Below are 18,719 nucleotides of genomic sequence, written 5' to 3'. Positions count from 1 at the left end.
TTTAAGGCTGTTTAACCCTGTAATCTTTTCTGTAATTTATTTTGCTTTTGGAAAAATTACCTATTTGAAAAAAGCTGGCTGAAAAATATTGGCATAACAGCTTAAGTTAAATCAAGAATGGAAAATCTTTGGAAAATTTGAGCAGATGTGGCAATTTCGCGCGTCCGTTGAACGAAATATTGACAATCTGCTGATCATCGCTAAGAAATTAGCGACATTCCATCAACTAAGCAGCACTTTAGCAATACTACTGTTATTATTTGGCCGCTCAAACACACAAATATTAATTGTGCATTAAATCTAAAATATACAAATACACCATAATAATTTACACGGCCAAAGCCATAATAATTCACACGGGTCATCAATTCTTTCTCTGATTCAAAATCTGAACTACCAGCGCTACCGTCAACAGCTCAGTGTCATCACTGCCAGTAGCGCCAATAACACCAAACTCGTGCCTGACATACAAAAGTCGTTTCACTCAATAGCGCAAGTAAAATGTACTACGCACTCACTACTAAGAAGCGTCAAAAATTCGCTTGGAGTAATTTCGTCAATGAGCTACCATTGAGCTGGCACCGCATTGGCGCTGGCGCCATGCAATTTATAACACTAAAATTGCGCGAATGCCCAGGCTCATGACTTCAATACTTATATTTACAATGCTTTAAACTTTAAATACACCTCTGAAGTTGCTGCGCATAAAATGTGTACTAATAAATTCCAATACGCATTATACGCAGATGTAACTGATATATGTGTTTTTGTTTCACCCCCTATACTTATATTTAAAGCTTTTATAAGAACAAGCTTCTAATAGTTGTTAATAAAACGAACTAAAAAGTAAAAAATAAAACTAAAGAAAAAAAAAACTTTTTTAAAAATAAGCTTTTATTATTTTGGTTAATAAAATTAACTAAAAAGTAAACAATAAATTGAGTCTAAAGAAATATAACACTTTATAAGTTCATTGTAAGCTTAAACGATAATTAGGCTTTTTCGTCTGCGACAAAAAAATTCTATATTGTACATAATTATATATTTTTAACATTAAAACTTTACACCTAAATTATTAAATCTTACAGTTTATATCACACTCCTAATTGTTCTAATAAAAAACGTGTTAAATTTTGATGGTATAATTAAGAACATTTAGGATCTCATTTTCTTGCTATCGCAATGTAACACGCTTTTATTAGAACAGTTAGGACTGTGATATAAACTGTAAGGTTTAATAATTTAGGTGTAAAGTTTTAATGTTAAAAATATATAATTATGTACAATATAGAATTTTTTTGTCGCAGACGAAAAAGCCTAATTATCGTTTAAGCTTACAATGAACTTATAAAGTGTTATATTTCTTTAGACTCAATTTATTGTTTACTTTTTAGTTAATTTTATTAACCAAAATAATAAAAGCTTATTTTTAAAAAAGTTTTTTTTTTCTTTAATTTTTTCACCTCCACCTTCACTGATGATACAGCCCCTCACTTTCTCTAATTCTATCCCTCCTACTTAAATAACCTCATACGGAATATAATTAGCAAAGCAAAGATTGCGAGTTTAAAATTTCTGTTTCACTCCAACTCATTGCCACATCCACTTTTACTTTTGCTTCTACTCTGAATAATATGTGTAATTTTTTGCCAAGATCGGTTGCATACTTTGTACGCTCATGAGTCACCCACACTCATCCATTTTTATTTTTAATATCTTGCAGAGTTGTTAATAAAAACTTTCTTTTTCGCTTTTAAATTCTCGACGACAGGGAGAACATTTTTAATCATTTTTTATGACACGCCCTATTTGTGAAAATTTGACCTCATTAATTTTCACATTGACCTAGCTTGCATTGAACCAATAAATTTGTATACTTAAAGTTATACAATTTTCTTAGTTCCAACCTATTTATAAAAACTGGCTGTTATAGCTCAACTCCTTGCGTACATGTGGGCGTTATAGTCAATCTTTTAGAGCCTTCTTGACATGTTTTTCTTAATTCATTGTTGCTAGTATTAATGTGTGCATAACATAACTATAAATAAATTTTGAATTAAGTGACTTAGCTTTCAGACAAAATAATGCACTGAAGTATTATTGCATACCCAAAAGTGAAAAGCACATTATTTATATATATAAGTTTTCACAGCCATTTATATATTTTTTATTCACATGTGGCGCTGCCAATAATATACAAAAAAAAGAAACTATCTAACAAAAAACACAAAAATTAAAAAAAAAAGGGATTTGATTCACACGCAAAAGTTTGTGGTTGCGAAACTGACCAAAGTATTTTTAGCACTCGCACGTAAAAAAAAGACACAATTTATATTCACATCTTTTAGCTAGTGGGCGCGTCCTTGAGAGTAAACGTGCACAAGAAATATATAAGAAATATATTAAAGTAAATAAACATTAGAGTGCCTCACAAGCGGAATAAAAGAACATTCATCGGTTTTTTATTTGTGTAAGTTTAAATTTAAAGCTTTTTGCTCAGAGACTTTTAACATTTTGTTGGTTGGTGTATTTCTTTTGCACCACCATAACTTCGAAAACGAGCTCTATTTTTAATTGAACATTTCTTGTTTTTACTAAGAGAAAAATGTCATGGTAATAAGAATAATAAAACATTATTATTTCAGTTCACAATCCTACTCCTACTCTAACGCCCACTTCAACTCCCACTCCCACCCCTACTCTCATCTCACTCCAACTCCCTACTACTGCCATTCTCGTTGTCTCTCCCACACTCACTCTTAATCCCATAATCATCCCTTCCCCAGTCCTTCTCCCGCACCCACTTCCAGTCGCGTTCTTAACCTTACTCTCGTTCCCATCTCCTGTTGTTGTTGTTTTAGCAGTGCTTCGCCCCATACAATAGGTGTGACCGATCACAAATTGTCATCAGTTCACAAGCTGTCATCAATTCTTTTCCCATCTTACTACTTTTTTTCACCCCAAACTCCCGTTCTCCCTCTCATTCCCGTTCCCATTCCCACAATTATTCCCACTCCCATTAACATTCCCGTTCCTACTCCCACGCCAACTCTCATTTCGCTTCCACTCCCACAACCACTCATACAGCCGCTTCCGCTAAAACCCTATTCCAATCCCACTTCAAATTTCGTACTCCCTTTTCCGCTCCCATACTCTCTCCTACTCCCACTCGCGTTCCCACTTCCACTCTAATCACAATCTCCTTCCCACTACCCACCTCAATTTTCTCATCCCGATACCATATATTGTATAGCTGTTTCACTCCTATTACATTCCCGTTGCTATTCCCACGCCAAATCTCGTTTCATTCCACTACAACTCATACACCCGCTTCCGCTTCCATCCCCAATACCAATCTCACTTCAAATTTCGCACTCCAGTTTCCACCTCCACAATCTCTCCCACCCCCATTCCCATTCGCGTTCCCACTCCCACTATCAGCACACTCCCACTCTCCACCTCAATTTTTTCATGTATGGCATCTCCATACCACATATTGAAAAGCTGTTTCAAATAATTTTCAGATAAAGCGAATTAAAATTTTTCCTAATAGAGGGCGTGGTATCGCTCATTTTTAAATTTTTTTTTCCTAACCATCAACAAACGGAAAAAATAAAATTTACAGAAATGGGTCAAACCGTGTTTGACTTTAAGCAAGAAGCACAGAAATTCATTTTTATGTATATAGATTCTGAAATGGCAGAAAGTCTCTCGGGTCAGCTAGTTCCTAATATTTGTATCATATCTACTCACCTTTTAAACCTTTAATGGACTTTCAAAAATAATTCCAAATCAAAATTAGCCAAACTGGCTCAGCCGTTCTTGATTTTTAGCGGGACAAACGAGCAGCGGTCGAAGCTTATATAAATAGACTACGCTATCCACGTAACGGGTCTGACTAGACCCATCAGTACTCAATATGACTTTTTCGCTGAAACATTTAATTCATAAACTATTTATAAAGACTTTTAATACTTATATGCAAATTAAAAAAAAACTATGCTAAAATACATAACCAAGCATATCGTAAAGCGTTAAAATATAAACTCTCATCTCCTGACATAGAAATCGTGAATTAAAGTGAAAAAGGTCTGTATAGATCCATCAGTACAAATGAGGGTTAAATATTATTCAAATCCATGATCTTGCAAAATATTTATGTGTGTATGTGCAGAAAAATACTAAGTTCTTTCTAAAAGAGAACTGTTTTAAATTCAGAAAACATAAAGCAAAATATTGAAGATAAATGTGCCACTACAAAATATAAATAAATACTGGCGCATACATATATCTATTTGTATACATATAAACTAACAATCAGTTTCGGATGAGGTATATACAGAACACTGAAGGGATTCCCTCAAGAGGCTCTCTCGGTTGTTTGTATACCCAATTGTAGTTATCTCAAAAATAGAATCAAGTCTAGTCTAGGTATATAAAGACGTCATCAAGCTGCTCAGGATTTAAAGGGAACCTTTACATGCGTCAGTTTATCCGCATGCACGATAAGTTGGGTAATTTTAAGGAGATCGTGTGCAGTAAACGAATACATCGCCAACTTTAACTCTATTGTTTAACATTTTATAAAGATCGGTTAATCTGAGCTCAGACCGCTTTACAGATTTTACATTTTACTAAGTTTTTACTAGCAAACACAAAGTCCACAGTGGAAATTTTAGTAAATTTGTATTATTTGAAAAGCAAAGGAAATGTTCTGTTCGCCTATTTTTCTCCGCTTATCGCAACTAGAAATCTGCTTCCCATCCCACTTATGCTGTAAGTGTGGTCGAACATGTGTCCACAAAGGTTTGCCTAAAATTAAGTTTTTCTAACTTATTGGTGTGTTGCTTCACAAATTGGCTGGGGCCCGTTTCGTTTGGTAATTATGTTGCTTATTAAAACCGCTACTGTATATTTTGTGGATACATATCTACGTATGTACTTCTTATAGTGGCAATGGCGACAGCGTATTTTTAACGCTATTGCGCGCGTCTGACGTAAACTTGTCTCTTGGCAGCTGCCAAATTGTTGGCCGACTGACCATGCACTTGAACGTGCGTTAGACTATTTGCATTGCAATTTAACGTTTTTTTTTTATTTGCATAAGTCGATGTTTCTATATATATTTTTAAGTTAATTGTTTTCTGTTTTATCGGCCTATTAATAAATGATTCAAGGTTCGATTCGAGCTCAAGGCCAGAACAATACATTTTTTCTAATGATAATTATTGTTTTTTTTTTTAATTTTTCTATAATAGAAAAAAATGTATTTTTATTTTTGGAATAGTAAGTAGAAAAAAAATTATTGTTCTGGCCTTGAGCTCGAATCAAACCTTGAATGAGTTAAATTTTTTCACTTATTTTTATTAATATTTTACTATCTGATGCGTTAAAGTTTTTGAATAAAGTATTAGAAATGTTGTTACGTAGCCTCCTGTACAAACACATCAAACAATTTAAAAAAATTCCTTAGCAAACATTTTTTTATTCCTTGATTTAATTACTTAGCTGAAGGAATGCATAATGTTAATTTTTGAAAATAGAGTAACCTGAAGTATGTATGTAAATAAAAGTAAACTGAAGTAAATTTCCTTGTATAGACATTGTTTTAGATAACCACTCCATTATATTCTCTATATAGAATACAAGGCGCGATATACCTCCGAAAAGAATTTAAACTGAGTTTCTCTTCTAAATTGCAACATGCTCCTTTTAATTTTTCCTACAAATTACCAGGGCGGTATGTTGGTTTGTTTTATGCCGACTCCCAAAAACATTTGTAAAGCAAATGAATGCTCACGTATATAGATTTTTTTGTTATTTTAACAAACCATCATATAAGCACTACCAAATGTAGAATTTTTTTTTTCTTTTTTTTTAATTCTAATAGTTTGTAAAGAGCGGGTTGAACATTATAACCTTCACTGGATGCTTCAAAGTTGCTATATGAACATTTGTTACCAGGTCGCCCTTCTCGTTCTGACAGAAATTCGACCCGGGGTTGAAATCTTCCTTATTCTGCCGAATTTTTTGTAAGGATTCAAAGTCCGATCCGAACTCAATGCGAGAACATTATTTTTTAATGATAATTATTGTTTTTTTTAATTTTAAGTAGAAAATTTTTCATACAATCTGCCATAGCCGCGCAGATAGATCCATTTCGAAGGGTGCTAAGCCCTCATCATTAGTATGCTTTAGGCACACTAACCATTTGGTTATACAGCGGTTTTTTGTAACATTTTAAATTGTCCTTATACTATGTGCCGTATTTATCGATCGGGTGACAGCTTTGTTTATTTATTTCAACTTTGAACTGTATACGAAAACATTTCGAGAAAAAGCGAAGTCGATCGTCCTCACTCCATTAACCAATATCTGAAATTACTGTGTATATGTATTTTTATGAACAATATATGTATGAGGAAAAAGTGGTATATGCTACAGATCTCGAACTTGTACATATGTGTGTACTATATGTGTAGAAGTAGCGTATTGAATTTGATTACAATTTATTTCTTTAAATGAAAGCTATTACAGACAAGTAAGGAAGGTTAAGTTCGGGTGTAACCGAAAATTATATACTAAGCTGAGAGCTTTGGAGACAAAATAAGGGAAAATCACCATGTAGGAAAATGAACCTAGGCTAACCCTGGAATGTGTATAACATGTATATCAAATGGAAGGTATTAAAGAGTATTTTAAGAGGGAGTGGGCCTTTCTGGACCAGGGGTGACTCTAGACTTTGTGTGTACGATATGGGTATCAAATGAAAGGTGTTAATGAGTATTTTTAAAAGGGAGGGGGCCTTCGTTCTATAGGTGTTCGCCTTTTCGAAATATCGCCATAAAGGTGGACCAGGGGTGACTCTAGAATGAGTTTGTACGATATGGGTATCAAATTAAAGGTATTAATGAGAGTTTTAAAAGGGAGTGTTGGTAGTTGTATATGTGCAGGCGTTTTCCAGATATCGACCAAAATGTAGACCAGGGTGACCCAGAGCATCATCTGTTGGATACCGCTAATTTATTTATATATGTAATACCTGCCAAGATTTTAAGGGTTTTTTATTTCGCCCTGCAGAGCTTTTTCATTTTCTTCTACTTAATATGGTAGGTGTCACAACTATTTTATAAAGTTTTTTCTAAAGTTATATTTCGCGTCAATAAAGCAATCCAATTACCTTACCATATTTCTTCCCTTTTTTCGTATTTGGTATAGAATTATGGCATTTTTTTCATTTTTCGTAATTTTCGATATCGAAAAAGTGGGCGTGGTCATAGTCGGATTTCGTTCATTTTTCATACCAAGATAAAATGAGTTCAGATAAGTACGTGAACTGAGTTTAGTAAAGATATATCGCTTTTTGCTCAAGTTATCGTGTTAACGGCCATGCGGAAGGACAGACGGACGACTGTGTATAAAAACTGGGCGGGGCATCAACCGATTTCGCCCATTTTCACAGAAAACAGTTAACGCCATAAAAACTATGCCACTACCAAATTTCAAAAGGATTGGTTAATTTTTGTTTGACTTATGGCGTTAAAAGTATCCTAGACAAATTAAATGAAAAAGGGCGGAGCCACGCCCATTTTTAAATTTTCTTTTATTTTTGTATTTTGTTGCACCATATCATTACTGGAGTTGAATCTTGACATAATTTACTTATATACTGTAAAGATATTAAATTTTTTGTTAAAATTTTACTTTAAAAAAATTTTTTTTTTTAAAGTGGGCGTGGTCCTTCTCCGATTTTGCTAATTTTTATTAAGCGTACATATAGTAATAAGAGTAACGTTCCTGCCAAATTTCATCATGATATCTTCAACGACTGCCAATTACAGCTTGCAAAAGTTTTAAATTACCTTCTTTTAAAAGTGGGCGGTGCCACGCCCATTGTCCAAAATTTTACTAATTTTCTATTTTGCGTCATAAGTTTAACTTATCTATCAAGTTTCGTCGCTTTATCGGTCTTTTGTAATGAATTATAGCACTTTTTCGGTTTTTCGAAATTTTCGATATCGAAAAAGTGGGCGTGGTTATAGCCCGATATCGTTCATTTTAAATAGCGATCTGAGACGAGTGCTTAGGAACCTACATACCAAATTTCATCAAGATACCTCAAAATTTACTCAAGTTATCGTGTTAACGGACGGACGGACGGACATGGCTCAATCAAATTTTTTTTCGATCCTGATTATTTTGATATATGAAAGTCTATATCTATCTCGATTCCTTTATATATGTACAACCAACCGTTATCCAATCAAACTTAATATACTCTGTGAGCTCTGCTCAACTGAGTATAAAAAAAAAAACCGTTTATTAAGTCGCGTTTTCCTTCCTGACGCTATAACTCCAGAACGCACGAACCGATTTCCACGGTTTTGCATTCGTTGGAAAGGCCTCAGCCTTCGTAGCAAAGAAAATTCAGGATCGACGCACAGGGTTTCGAGATATAGGCCAAAACGTGGACCCGGTTACCCCTAGAATGTGTTTATAGAATATGGATATCAAAAGAAAGCTGTTGATGAGTGCTTTAGTAGAGGGTAATTTTCATACCCCTGGGTGACAAGGGTCTCGAGACGGGCCTAGATAGTGTTTTTACATTGTGGGTATCAGATTGAAGCTGTTGATGAGTGCTTTATTACAGGGTAGTTTTCATACCTATTGGTGACTAGGGTCTCGAGATATAGGCCAAAACGTGGACCCGAATACACTTAGAATATGTTTTTACATTATGGGTATCAAATTGAAGCTGTTTCTGTATGTTTTAGTACAGAGTAAGCTTTACACCGCTGGGTGACTAGGGTCTCGAGATATAGGCCAAAAGATGGACCCTGATACACCTAGAATGTGGTTTTACATTATGGGCATCTAATTGAAGCTGTTGATATGTGCTTTAGTACAGAGTAAGTTTTACAACGCTGGGTGACTAGAGTCTCGAGATATAGGCCAAAACATGGACCCGGATACCCCTATAATGTGTGTGTATTATGGATATCAGTTGAAGGCTGTTGATGCGTGCTTTAGTACAGAGTAAGTTTTACACCGCTGGGTGACTAGAGTCTCAAGATATAGGCCAAAACATGGACCCGGATACCCCTAGAATATGTGTGTATTATCGATGTCAATTGAAAGCTGCTGCTGAGAGCTTTAAAGTAATTTTCATTGAGATAGTCGCATCAACCTGGCAAAACTGATAAATATGCATGCGAAGCCGAAATAAAGACATGAATTAATAATACCCACATACCTATATACATACGTCCTATTCGATTTGCCTGAAATTTGGTATATAAATTTGCCTATATTAGTATCTACGATGCCTTTTTCCGGGAAGTAGACCAGAGACGGACTGGGACTGGAATTAGGACTAGGACTGGGAGACTGAGACTCGGAGTGGGACTCGGACTGAGACTTTGAATGGGACTGGAACAAAATACATACCACCATATGGGACTGGCAATAAAATATGAAGAAGAATGAGAAAAACTTGAGAGAAGAGAAAAGAGAGAAGGAGAAAGAGAAAGAGACTGAGAAAGATATAGAATGAGATGAAGATGGTGATAGATGAAGCGAAAAGTACGGAGGGAAGAGCGAATACAAAGATTAGGAAAAAGTGTAGAGGGGCGAGGTCAGAGTTAGATGGAAAAAGCTCATTAAAATATATGCAGATAGACCAAATTTAGGGCAGAACAACGTCTGTCGGGTCTGCTAGTTTGGCTATAATTATAATTATAATTAAATTTTTATTTTACTTTTGAAACATGTATAAAGTCGAAACATGTTGTTGGTTCTTTTGTAATGCACATATACACAAAAATGCTGTTCTCACTTGCAAGCAGTTGATGGTACTGTGTTGACAAAAAATTATTATGTTGAATGCATATTAAATTAATATTTTGTCGCTCACACTTTTGTCATGTACATAGTTGGCAGAATTACGATGGCTAAATAATGAAAAGTTACACAAATGCTTTTGTTATTACCTCCGAAACATATTAATTGTATTTATTTAAATGTCTGTTGAATGTTTTATAATTAGTTTCTTTTTTGCCATAATTCGTTTCGCTAAAACACATTTACTAATTTTAAATAATTATTTTTGTATAATGAGTTTTATAATTAAAGTTTAAGTGTATGTATGTTATTTAATTTTGTGTTCATAAACATCCGATGTTCTATAAATTTAAATTTATTTGAAAAAAAAAAAAATGCATTTAATAAGTAGTTCGATATTTAAAAAAAAAATAAATGTAAGGCGCGATAACCTCCGAAGAGATCTAAGGCCGAGCCTCACTTCTAATTTGCGTCGTGCTCCTCTTGATTTTCCCTACAAATTGGCTGGACGGGACCTACATGTTTTATGCCGACTCCGAACGGCATCTGCAAGGCAGATGAGTTTTCACTGAGAGCTTTTCATGGCAGAAATACACCCGGAGCGCTTGCCAAACACTGCCGAGGGGCGACCCCGCTTAGACAAATTTTCTTCTAATTGAAAAACCTTATTTCTAAAATTTTGATGTTGCTTTGCCCGGGGTGCGAACCCAGGGCATACGGTGTGGTAGGCGGAGCACGCTACCATCACACCACGGTGGCCGCCATATTTGGTGGCCGTCGATATTTGGTGATAGTAAAATAATGAATTTATTCTAACATGCTCGGCTTATGTTAAGTTTAATATAAATAGGAATGTCGGGTTTACTTGTGCTCTGGCAATGGGGTAACAGTTTGTGTATGGTAAACAATTGTTTAAAATTAGAGCTGTCGATTTTGTTCGCACCTTTTCAAACAGCCCTGATATTCGAGCATTGAGTAGTCGCACAACTGATCAATGCTCACTACTCGAAAATTGTCGAGCTTGAACTTGAGTATATCGAGCTTTTTCGAGTAGTAGGAGCAATATTACTTTCCTTCCTTTTGAATTTCAACATCTTATTTTGAAGTTAAAGAAACTATTTATACATAGTAGAACTGGGGGTCGATTCCCTAACTGTGAAAAACTGAAAAATTTACACTTATCGAAAACTCATTTGCACACACAATTTACACTTTAAATTTTCTGTAACTTATTGTGCACATTTTTTTGCTGAATGAGCGCTGATTGTAAAAGTCAACAGTGCGTATAAGTTTTGAATGTCACAATAGTGTACACTGGCTGCCAAGAAAACTCACGCAGTTTTTATCCGTGAGTTTTTTGTTCACATTTTTGCTTTACACAATCAGAATTTTAAAGTTTATTCAATTTCTTGTGTACACTTTTAAACTTGCACTTAGCGAATAGTGCCCTGATCTTTGGAAACTCTTAATAAGTGAATAGGGCTCATGTATGTATTGGTTAGCATGTACCGTTTATATTAAAGGTTCTACAAAAAGTATATCATAAGGAAAGAAATTGCTTGTATTTCCTCACTTACATAGTACTGTCCCTCGCTTTGGAAATGGTATCAAGAGACGAAAAAACCTGCCAAACAGAGACGATTCCATCCACAGTGATTTGCCGAAACTACAGTGACCTTCAAAGTCCCAATTCAAAGCACTTCTTCAACCATTGCATAAGTTTAAGAGGTGTTTACCTAGTTATATATATTGAGACGGAGACAGATTTCGTTCAGAAAGAAATGCATAATTGTAGAAATAGCATCAATGATCTTAAAAGAAACACCAAGAGTTTAAGCATAGTGCTGAAAATTTTAAAACAAAAAAATTCACAGATTTTTCCGAAGGATTTTGTTATACATATGAGATGTGATAGCTCAGTGGTTAGAGTAAACTGCCCTGGAATCATGCCTCAGGCAAAACAATATCAATTTTTTAGAAAAAAATTTTTTCAAATAGAAGAACGTTTTTCTAAGCTGAGTCACCCTGCGGCAGTGATTTCGCAAACACTCCGAATGTATTTCTTCCATGAAAAGCTTTTTGGTGAAAACGTATCTGCCTTGCAAATTCCGGTCGAAGTCGGTATAAAACACGTAAGTTCCCTCCCGTCGGTTTTTAGGAAAAATTAAAAGAATAATGTAAGGCGCGATAACCTCCGAAGAGATCTAAGGCCGAGCTTCTCTTCCAATTTGCGTCGTGCTCCTCTTGATTTTCCCTACAAATTGGCTGGACGGAACCTACATGTTTTATGCCGACTCCGAGCGGCATCTGAAAGGCAGATGAATTTTCACTGAGAGCTTTTCATGGCAGAAATACACCCGGAGCGCTTGCCAAACACTGCTGAGGGGCGCCCCGCTTAGAAAAATTTTCTTCTAATTGAACAACCTTATTTCTAAAATTTTGATTTTTCTTTGCCCGGGGTGTGAACCCAGGGCATACGGTGTGATAGGCGGAGCACGCTACCATCACACCACCGTGGCCGCCCGATCCAAATTGGGAGAGAAGCTCGACCTAAAATCTTTTCCGAGGTTAACGCGCCTTACATTTATTTATTTTTTAAGGCCCGGTTTTTCAGTGCACGTTGAACTCAGTTTGTTCATTAAACTACACTTAGACCTATTCTGCAGTTTTTCAGTCTACTGTCATTGAACTTTAAGCTGAGCTTAAGCAGCGGAGCATTTGGATATGAGTAAAATTAGAGCTCATGTTGATAACGAGCGTACTTCCCTATGCTTAAGCGTTGTTTCGAAGCAGCGGCTCAACTGACGAATGATTTCGTTTTCAATAAAAAGGATCTCTTTATGAAGCGAAAATGCGTTTACTTAACCCCAGAAGGGTAAGACAGTTTTAACATACGTTGTTGGTAATATTCGTAAATTGTACGTACTATACCATTTCGGTGTGTTATTTTAAATAAATCTATAACATAAAAATAAGTCGGGTTTTCCTTCCTGACGCTATAACTCTAGAACGCACAAACCGATTTCCACGGTTTTGCGTTCATTGGAAAGGTCTCAGGCTCCGTGAGGCTTGTAGAAAATTCAGAATCGACGCACAGAGTCTCGAGATGTAGGCCAAAACGTGGACCCGGTACCCTTGAATGTGTTTATAGAATACGGATAACAAATGAAATCTGTTGATGAGTGCTTTAAATTAATTTTCATTGTGTTATTCGATTTAGTCGCATCAACCTGGCAAAACTGATAAATATGCATGCGAAGCCGAAATAAAGAAATGAATTAATAATACCCACATACATATTTACATACGTCCTATATATATAAATTTGCTTATATTAGTATTTACGATGCTTTTTTTCCGGGAAGTAGGCCAGAGACGAACTGGGACTGGGATTAGGTCTAGGACTGATACTGAGACTGAGACTCGGAGTGGGACTGGGACTGAGACTCGGAATGGGACTTGAACAAAATACATACCACCCTCTGGGACTGGCAATAAGATATGAAGAAGAATGAGAAAAATTTGAGAGAAGAGAAAAGAGAGCAGGAGAAGGAGGCTGAGAGAGGAATAGAATGAGACCAAGATGGAGATAGATGAAGCGAAAAGTACGGAGGGAGGAGTGAATACAAAGATTAGGAAAAAGTGTAAAGGGGCGAGGGCAGAGTTAGACGGAAAAAGCTCATTAAAATATATGCAGATATACCAAATTTAGGGCAGAACAACGTCTGCCGGGTCTGCTAGTGTTTAATAAAAACTTTTGTCTTCAGTGTTGGCTTTATTGAATGAAAATACAAAGTTTTTGGTTTCTTAAACTAGGTTATAGAACAATTTATGAGAAATTATTCATACATTATTGACATATTTTGATTTGATGCTCATCACAGAGGTCGAATATAGACAACATTCATACCCATAATTTTTCGGCTAATACGATGCACGAGAATGTTATTCCAAACATGACCATTCTTTCCCAAAAGCGTATGAGCATTGGATACATCTTTATTCTCGTTTAAATTTTCTTTGGCTTTTAATGCTGATCTATTTATTTTTGTTGGGGAAGGCTTACTTTTATTTTCAGAGGCCGAATTCTGGGCGGACTCCGCGAATTTCATCAATTCCTCTTCAAAAGTATTTTCCTAGAACTCAGGATCATCCAAACTATCATCACTACCAAAATCTATTTCCTCCTCAATTATGCCATCAGTAAAATTTTCATCGCATTAAAATTTGTATAATTGTGTTTATTTCACACAGGAAACAGCTGTTGGCTGTGGTGGTACAACCTTGGAAAATATTTGTTTTCAACTGCATCTCAACTTGATATTCAATGTAGGATATCAACTAAAGAAATGTGCTGGATACTTATTTGAGAACTATACATTTCTCAAAATCTCCCAAAGTTTTAAGAATTTTTTAAATGTGACGTTGGAGATCAGCTCGAGCACCACAAATTTTATAAAGTTTTCTTAATGGTTAGACAGAGATTGGGGAATGATGTTGGATACCAACTTGAGAACTATCAGTTTAAAGAATAATTAGGGAACTATGTTGGAATTTAACTCCAGAACTAGATATATATTTTTACGAATATCAGTAACACTAAGGGTACTGTCATCTCTAAGCGATGCTAAGCAGTGACTTGTATGCACATCAATAGATCAATCATTATGCCTACACATATGTACGTACACGCAGCGGAGAAGAGACGCACAAACACATGCAGATATCTTATCTTAGATGCTCCCAAAAGTATGCAATTATAATTGTGGAAGTGTCGCTCTCAAATACACGCGCATATGAGAAGCTATACACGTGCATCTGCAGTTATAATTATATAGCAGTAACTAAGTAAATTCTGGAAGAGCCTGGAAGTATCACGGGCCCACGTTTGCCCTATATCTCGAGACCCTAGTCACCCAGGGTTATGAAAATCATCCTCTCCTACAGCACTCATCAACAGTTTTCATTTGTTACCCACATTCTATAAACACATTCTAGGGGTACCCGGGTCCACGTTTTGGCCTATATCTCGAAAACCTGTGCGTCGATCGCAACCAAACCTATGTGCAAACCAGCGCGTGAGGTATACGCAACTTATGTGAAAGTTTGAATAAAATCGACCTTATAGTTTTTGATTCTATAAGCCCCACACAAACGGACATTCATTTTTATATATACAGATTCAGCAAGGTCTCCAATAAAGGGAGATTTTTCTATTTCTTCTCTGAAAACCGGTCGAAAACTGAGAATTTCTCTTGAAAATGATTCAGATATGTTTTTTTTTTTTATATCTCCACAAACTCTTTAGCTTTTTTTAACAGATCAGTGTTATTTAAAACTTTTAAAGTGGAAGGCTGCAAAACACTAGAATGTAAAACGACTTCATTTATTGGAATGAAAAGTGGTTTCAGTTAATTTATATTGATGTCCAATATTCGATAAAATATGTTCACCTTGAACAAACTTTACGGATCTTAGAGACGCTCATCTTCGCAAAGCTCACCAAAATCGCGTTTTACCATCTTCAGGATAGTTTTAAAAATTTCAGTCGGATGGACCATTTTTCTGCTAGACTATCCGCCTCCATTGGCGGCCACCGTGGTGTGATGGTAGCGTGCTCCGCCTACCACATCGTATTGCCTGGGTTCAAACCCCGGGCAAAGCAAGATCAAAATATTAGAAATAAGATTTTTCAATTAGAATAAAATTTTTCTAAGCGGGGTCGCCCCTCAGCAGTGTTTGGCAAGCGCTCCGGGTGTATTTCTGCCATGAAAAGCTCTCAGTGAAAACTCGTCTGCCTTGCAGATGCCGTTCGGAGTCGGCATAAAACATGTAGGTCCCGTCCGGCCAATTTGTAGGGAAAATCAAGAGGAGCACGACGCAAATTGGAAGAGAAGCTCGGCTTTAGATCTCTTCGGAGGTTATTGCGCCTTACATTTATTTATTTTTTTATCCGCCTCCATTTTAAAATTTTCAAATTCATGTCAATACCTTTCTAGTTATTCTAGAGAAATTTTCAAAGGTTTTCAGGCATTTGAAAGATCGTTGGCGGAAGTGCTTTCGTGGCTGCATCGATATTAAGTAGGATCTTGCAATGGAAAACCAATAACATATCAAAATTGTAGTTTCCAAACTTCTTTTTAAGTGAAACAGCTTTGCTTCTTTGATCTGATTTGTAATTGAACAGAATCTTTTCGTTAGCTCATTGCGGACTTCAACGAACCGAAACTTTAAAGCAAAAACGACATCATAACGTCTTGGCCATCTGGTAGGGTTTAGTGTTTTTAAATTTATTGAAATTGAAGACTCACCTTCTTTGTTAGCTATAAAACTTGATAAAATACTCCATCTTTTAGTATTATGTCAAAAAGATTTATAAATTTGTTGCATTGTTTCAAACAAATTTTGCATATTAATAACCTCTTTCATGGGTACATCTCTAAAAATGAATCAATAATTTTTTTGTTTAGTTTAGTTGAAATCCTTAACGATTAACTTCAAATTGTTTCATGTCCAGCCAGCATTTTTTGAAAATCTTGATCAAAAAATATTCAAATATCATACCCCAAGTTGATTAAAAACGTTCAAATTTAAATTAATTTTCTGTTCGAAAATTAATGTATCGTCGGGAGAAAAATGTACCATAAATGTAATTATTCTTGAATAATCATGTTTTATTCATATTTCAAAACGCTTTTTGGTCATATTTGATATCGTTGTAAAATTGAGCTTTAAGTGTTTTAGAGTAATATTTGAATGCTGTTCACAGTCATTTTCTAATCATATTCGTGAACATATTTCAATAGTTTTGATTGAGATTTTTGAATCATTCTTGAATGCGATTATGATGCATTTATTCTTCATATCTCATTCAAAATAAGTTACTACATAGTAATCTTATTTCATCAGGGGAGGAAAGCATGCGGAAGGGTGCTACTTGAACCATATACATATCGACTACAACATCCATCAACAGCTGTGATGGTCAACATCTTGAAATACGATATGGTACGGGATGTTGAAGACATATACAGGTACATATGTTAAGAGAGTTTCACATACCTGGGGTTCAAATAGTTCACACTAAAAGTAAAATTTTAACAAGTATAAAATTCATTATTCAGTCAACAAAAATAGTCAGAAAAGATTCAGAAAGCTGAATGAAAAATGATTAAAAATTTTTGATCACCTAAAGTAAACAAATTTGATTCAAATATGATTCCAAAATGTGATTTAAAAGCTATATTCAGTTTTTGATCATCAAAAGTATTCATATTTGATTATTTCTTTTGTTCAATTGTATGATAACCCATTCTTTAGTCTGAAAGAGTAATCAAATTGTATTGATATGTAGGGAAATTCAAAACTTAATCACCTAAATGCTGAGTGGATGGTCTTCAGTTGTCTCACTTTGGATTTTAAGTAGAACTTATAAAAATATACTTTTAAATTTAAATAAAATACTCAGGAGCAATGCAAAAAAATATTTTTGAGCTCGCGTCCTCTTTTCCTGGGGCCCTGTTGGGTCAGGGGCCCGTGGCAGGCACTGTGCCAGCCCCGCCCCCCTATTGTTAATAAATTAATGATTTATGGAAATTGTTATGATTTATTAATAGCGTTTTTCCAACTCAGTATTATTTTTTCTAACTTATCTCTCTATTTCTCTCTTTTTTATTTCAGGACTGCAGCCAATTGGACCACTGCCAAATTTTTGGGTATACTTCGACGCGATGACACAAAGCAGGAAATATTGATTATGATGCTGATTATAACTAATTGTTTTAGTGTGATATAGAAGCAAAGCAGCAGCAAAATTATAAAGAACAACAAATTACTTTCAAGCGTTAAAAATACAAACAAACGTAAAACAGTATTGCACTCTTTTGAAGAGAATGGCAAAAGAAACAACAACAATGCCAAAAACTAAACAAAAATTAAAAATTCTTAAGCAAAACTTTTTTTTGTGTGCTATTTATCCTCAATTCTACAACAACAACGTCTCCAATTATTCCACGGATTTTTTTTGTATATATTTTCATTTTTTACGTTATTCTCCCTTAGCGATATATGAAATGGAAATTTATTTTCACTTTGTACATCAATTTTTGCATTCGAAATTCTTCTCGTAATGATAAAATATAAATTGGTAATTTATAAGTGTCTGCATGGATTAGAATATGTATGTAGGTATGTCGCTGAAGAACGGGAAGTTAAATAGAGAATTCTCAATTTTATAACAACAGCAATGGCGATTTCTACATAAGACTGGGACGGTGCCTATATGAAATAAACAAAAATATACTTTATGTGGAGAAGGTTTCGGAGCATAAACAATTTTATTTTATCTTTGTTTTTCGAAATTCCTACAGCCCTTAATAATCTCTAGTCGTTTTCTTATAATAATGCGAGTTAATCGACTTTGTCAATTATATATACTCGACTTGCGTACTGAACTCGACATCGCCTCAGTTAATGAACCCTGAGCCCGAAAATATACCTTCCAAAAATTGTTAATTCATGTTTATCAGCAGCTTCCAACGACGTGTGGTCGGGTGGCCTTCTTAGCGCTACAACAACAAAAACAACAAGAACGTGTGGTCTGGTCTCCAGTTTCTGACGGCAACAACTTTCGTCAGTCGTAATATCAAGGGGCATTTTTTCTGGGTGACTTATCTCTGGATTCAAAACACCTGTCAAATACGAACACCAGCTCAGGTCTCCCTTTATATTTTGCTAACCGACAATGAGCCTATAAGCTCTTTCATCAGCTTGCGCTCAGCAAAAACTCCAATGCAAAAGAAAACGAGGCTAGAGTTACGTGGGCTTCACTCCGATACATATACTGGATTTAATTGAACTCTTACTTATCCAAACTAATA

The 18,719-nt window shown here is 35.3% G+C and overlaps 1 protein-coding gene across 9 annotated transcripts in view; it reads left to right on the top strand.

The window, feature by feature from the left end:
- The window catches only part of Octbeta2R (Octopamine beta2 receptor), a 733,310-nt gene that overhangs the window by 621,873 nt on the left and 92,718 nt on the right, over window positions 1-18,719 (top strand). For 6 of the 9 annotated variants that reach the window (XM_067762597.1, XM_067762595.1, XM_067762596.1 and 3 more), the window contains one exon: window positions 17,521-17,986. The gene's annotated coding sequence lies outside the window, so the exon portion shown is untranslated. The remainder of the gene's footprint in view (window positions 1-17,520; window positions 17,987-18,719) is intronic. The other 3 variants (XM_067762593.1, XM_067762592.1, XM_067762589.1) reach the window with 2 other exon arrangements.

This window comes from Eurosta solidaginis, chromosome 1, assembly GCF_040869045.1.
Source record: "Eurosta solidaginis isolate ZX-2024a chromosome 1, ASM4086904v1, whole genome shotgun sequence".
Classification (NCBI taxonomy): Eukaryota; Metazoa; Arthropoda; class Insecta; order Diptera; family Tephritidae; genus Eurosta; species Eurosta solidaginis.
This window is presented reverse-complemented; position numbering and strand designations above follow the sequence as displayed.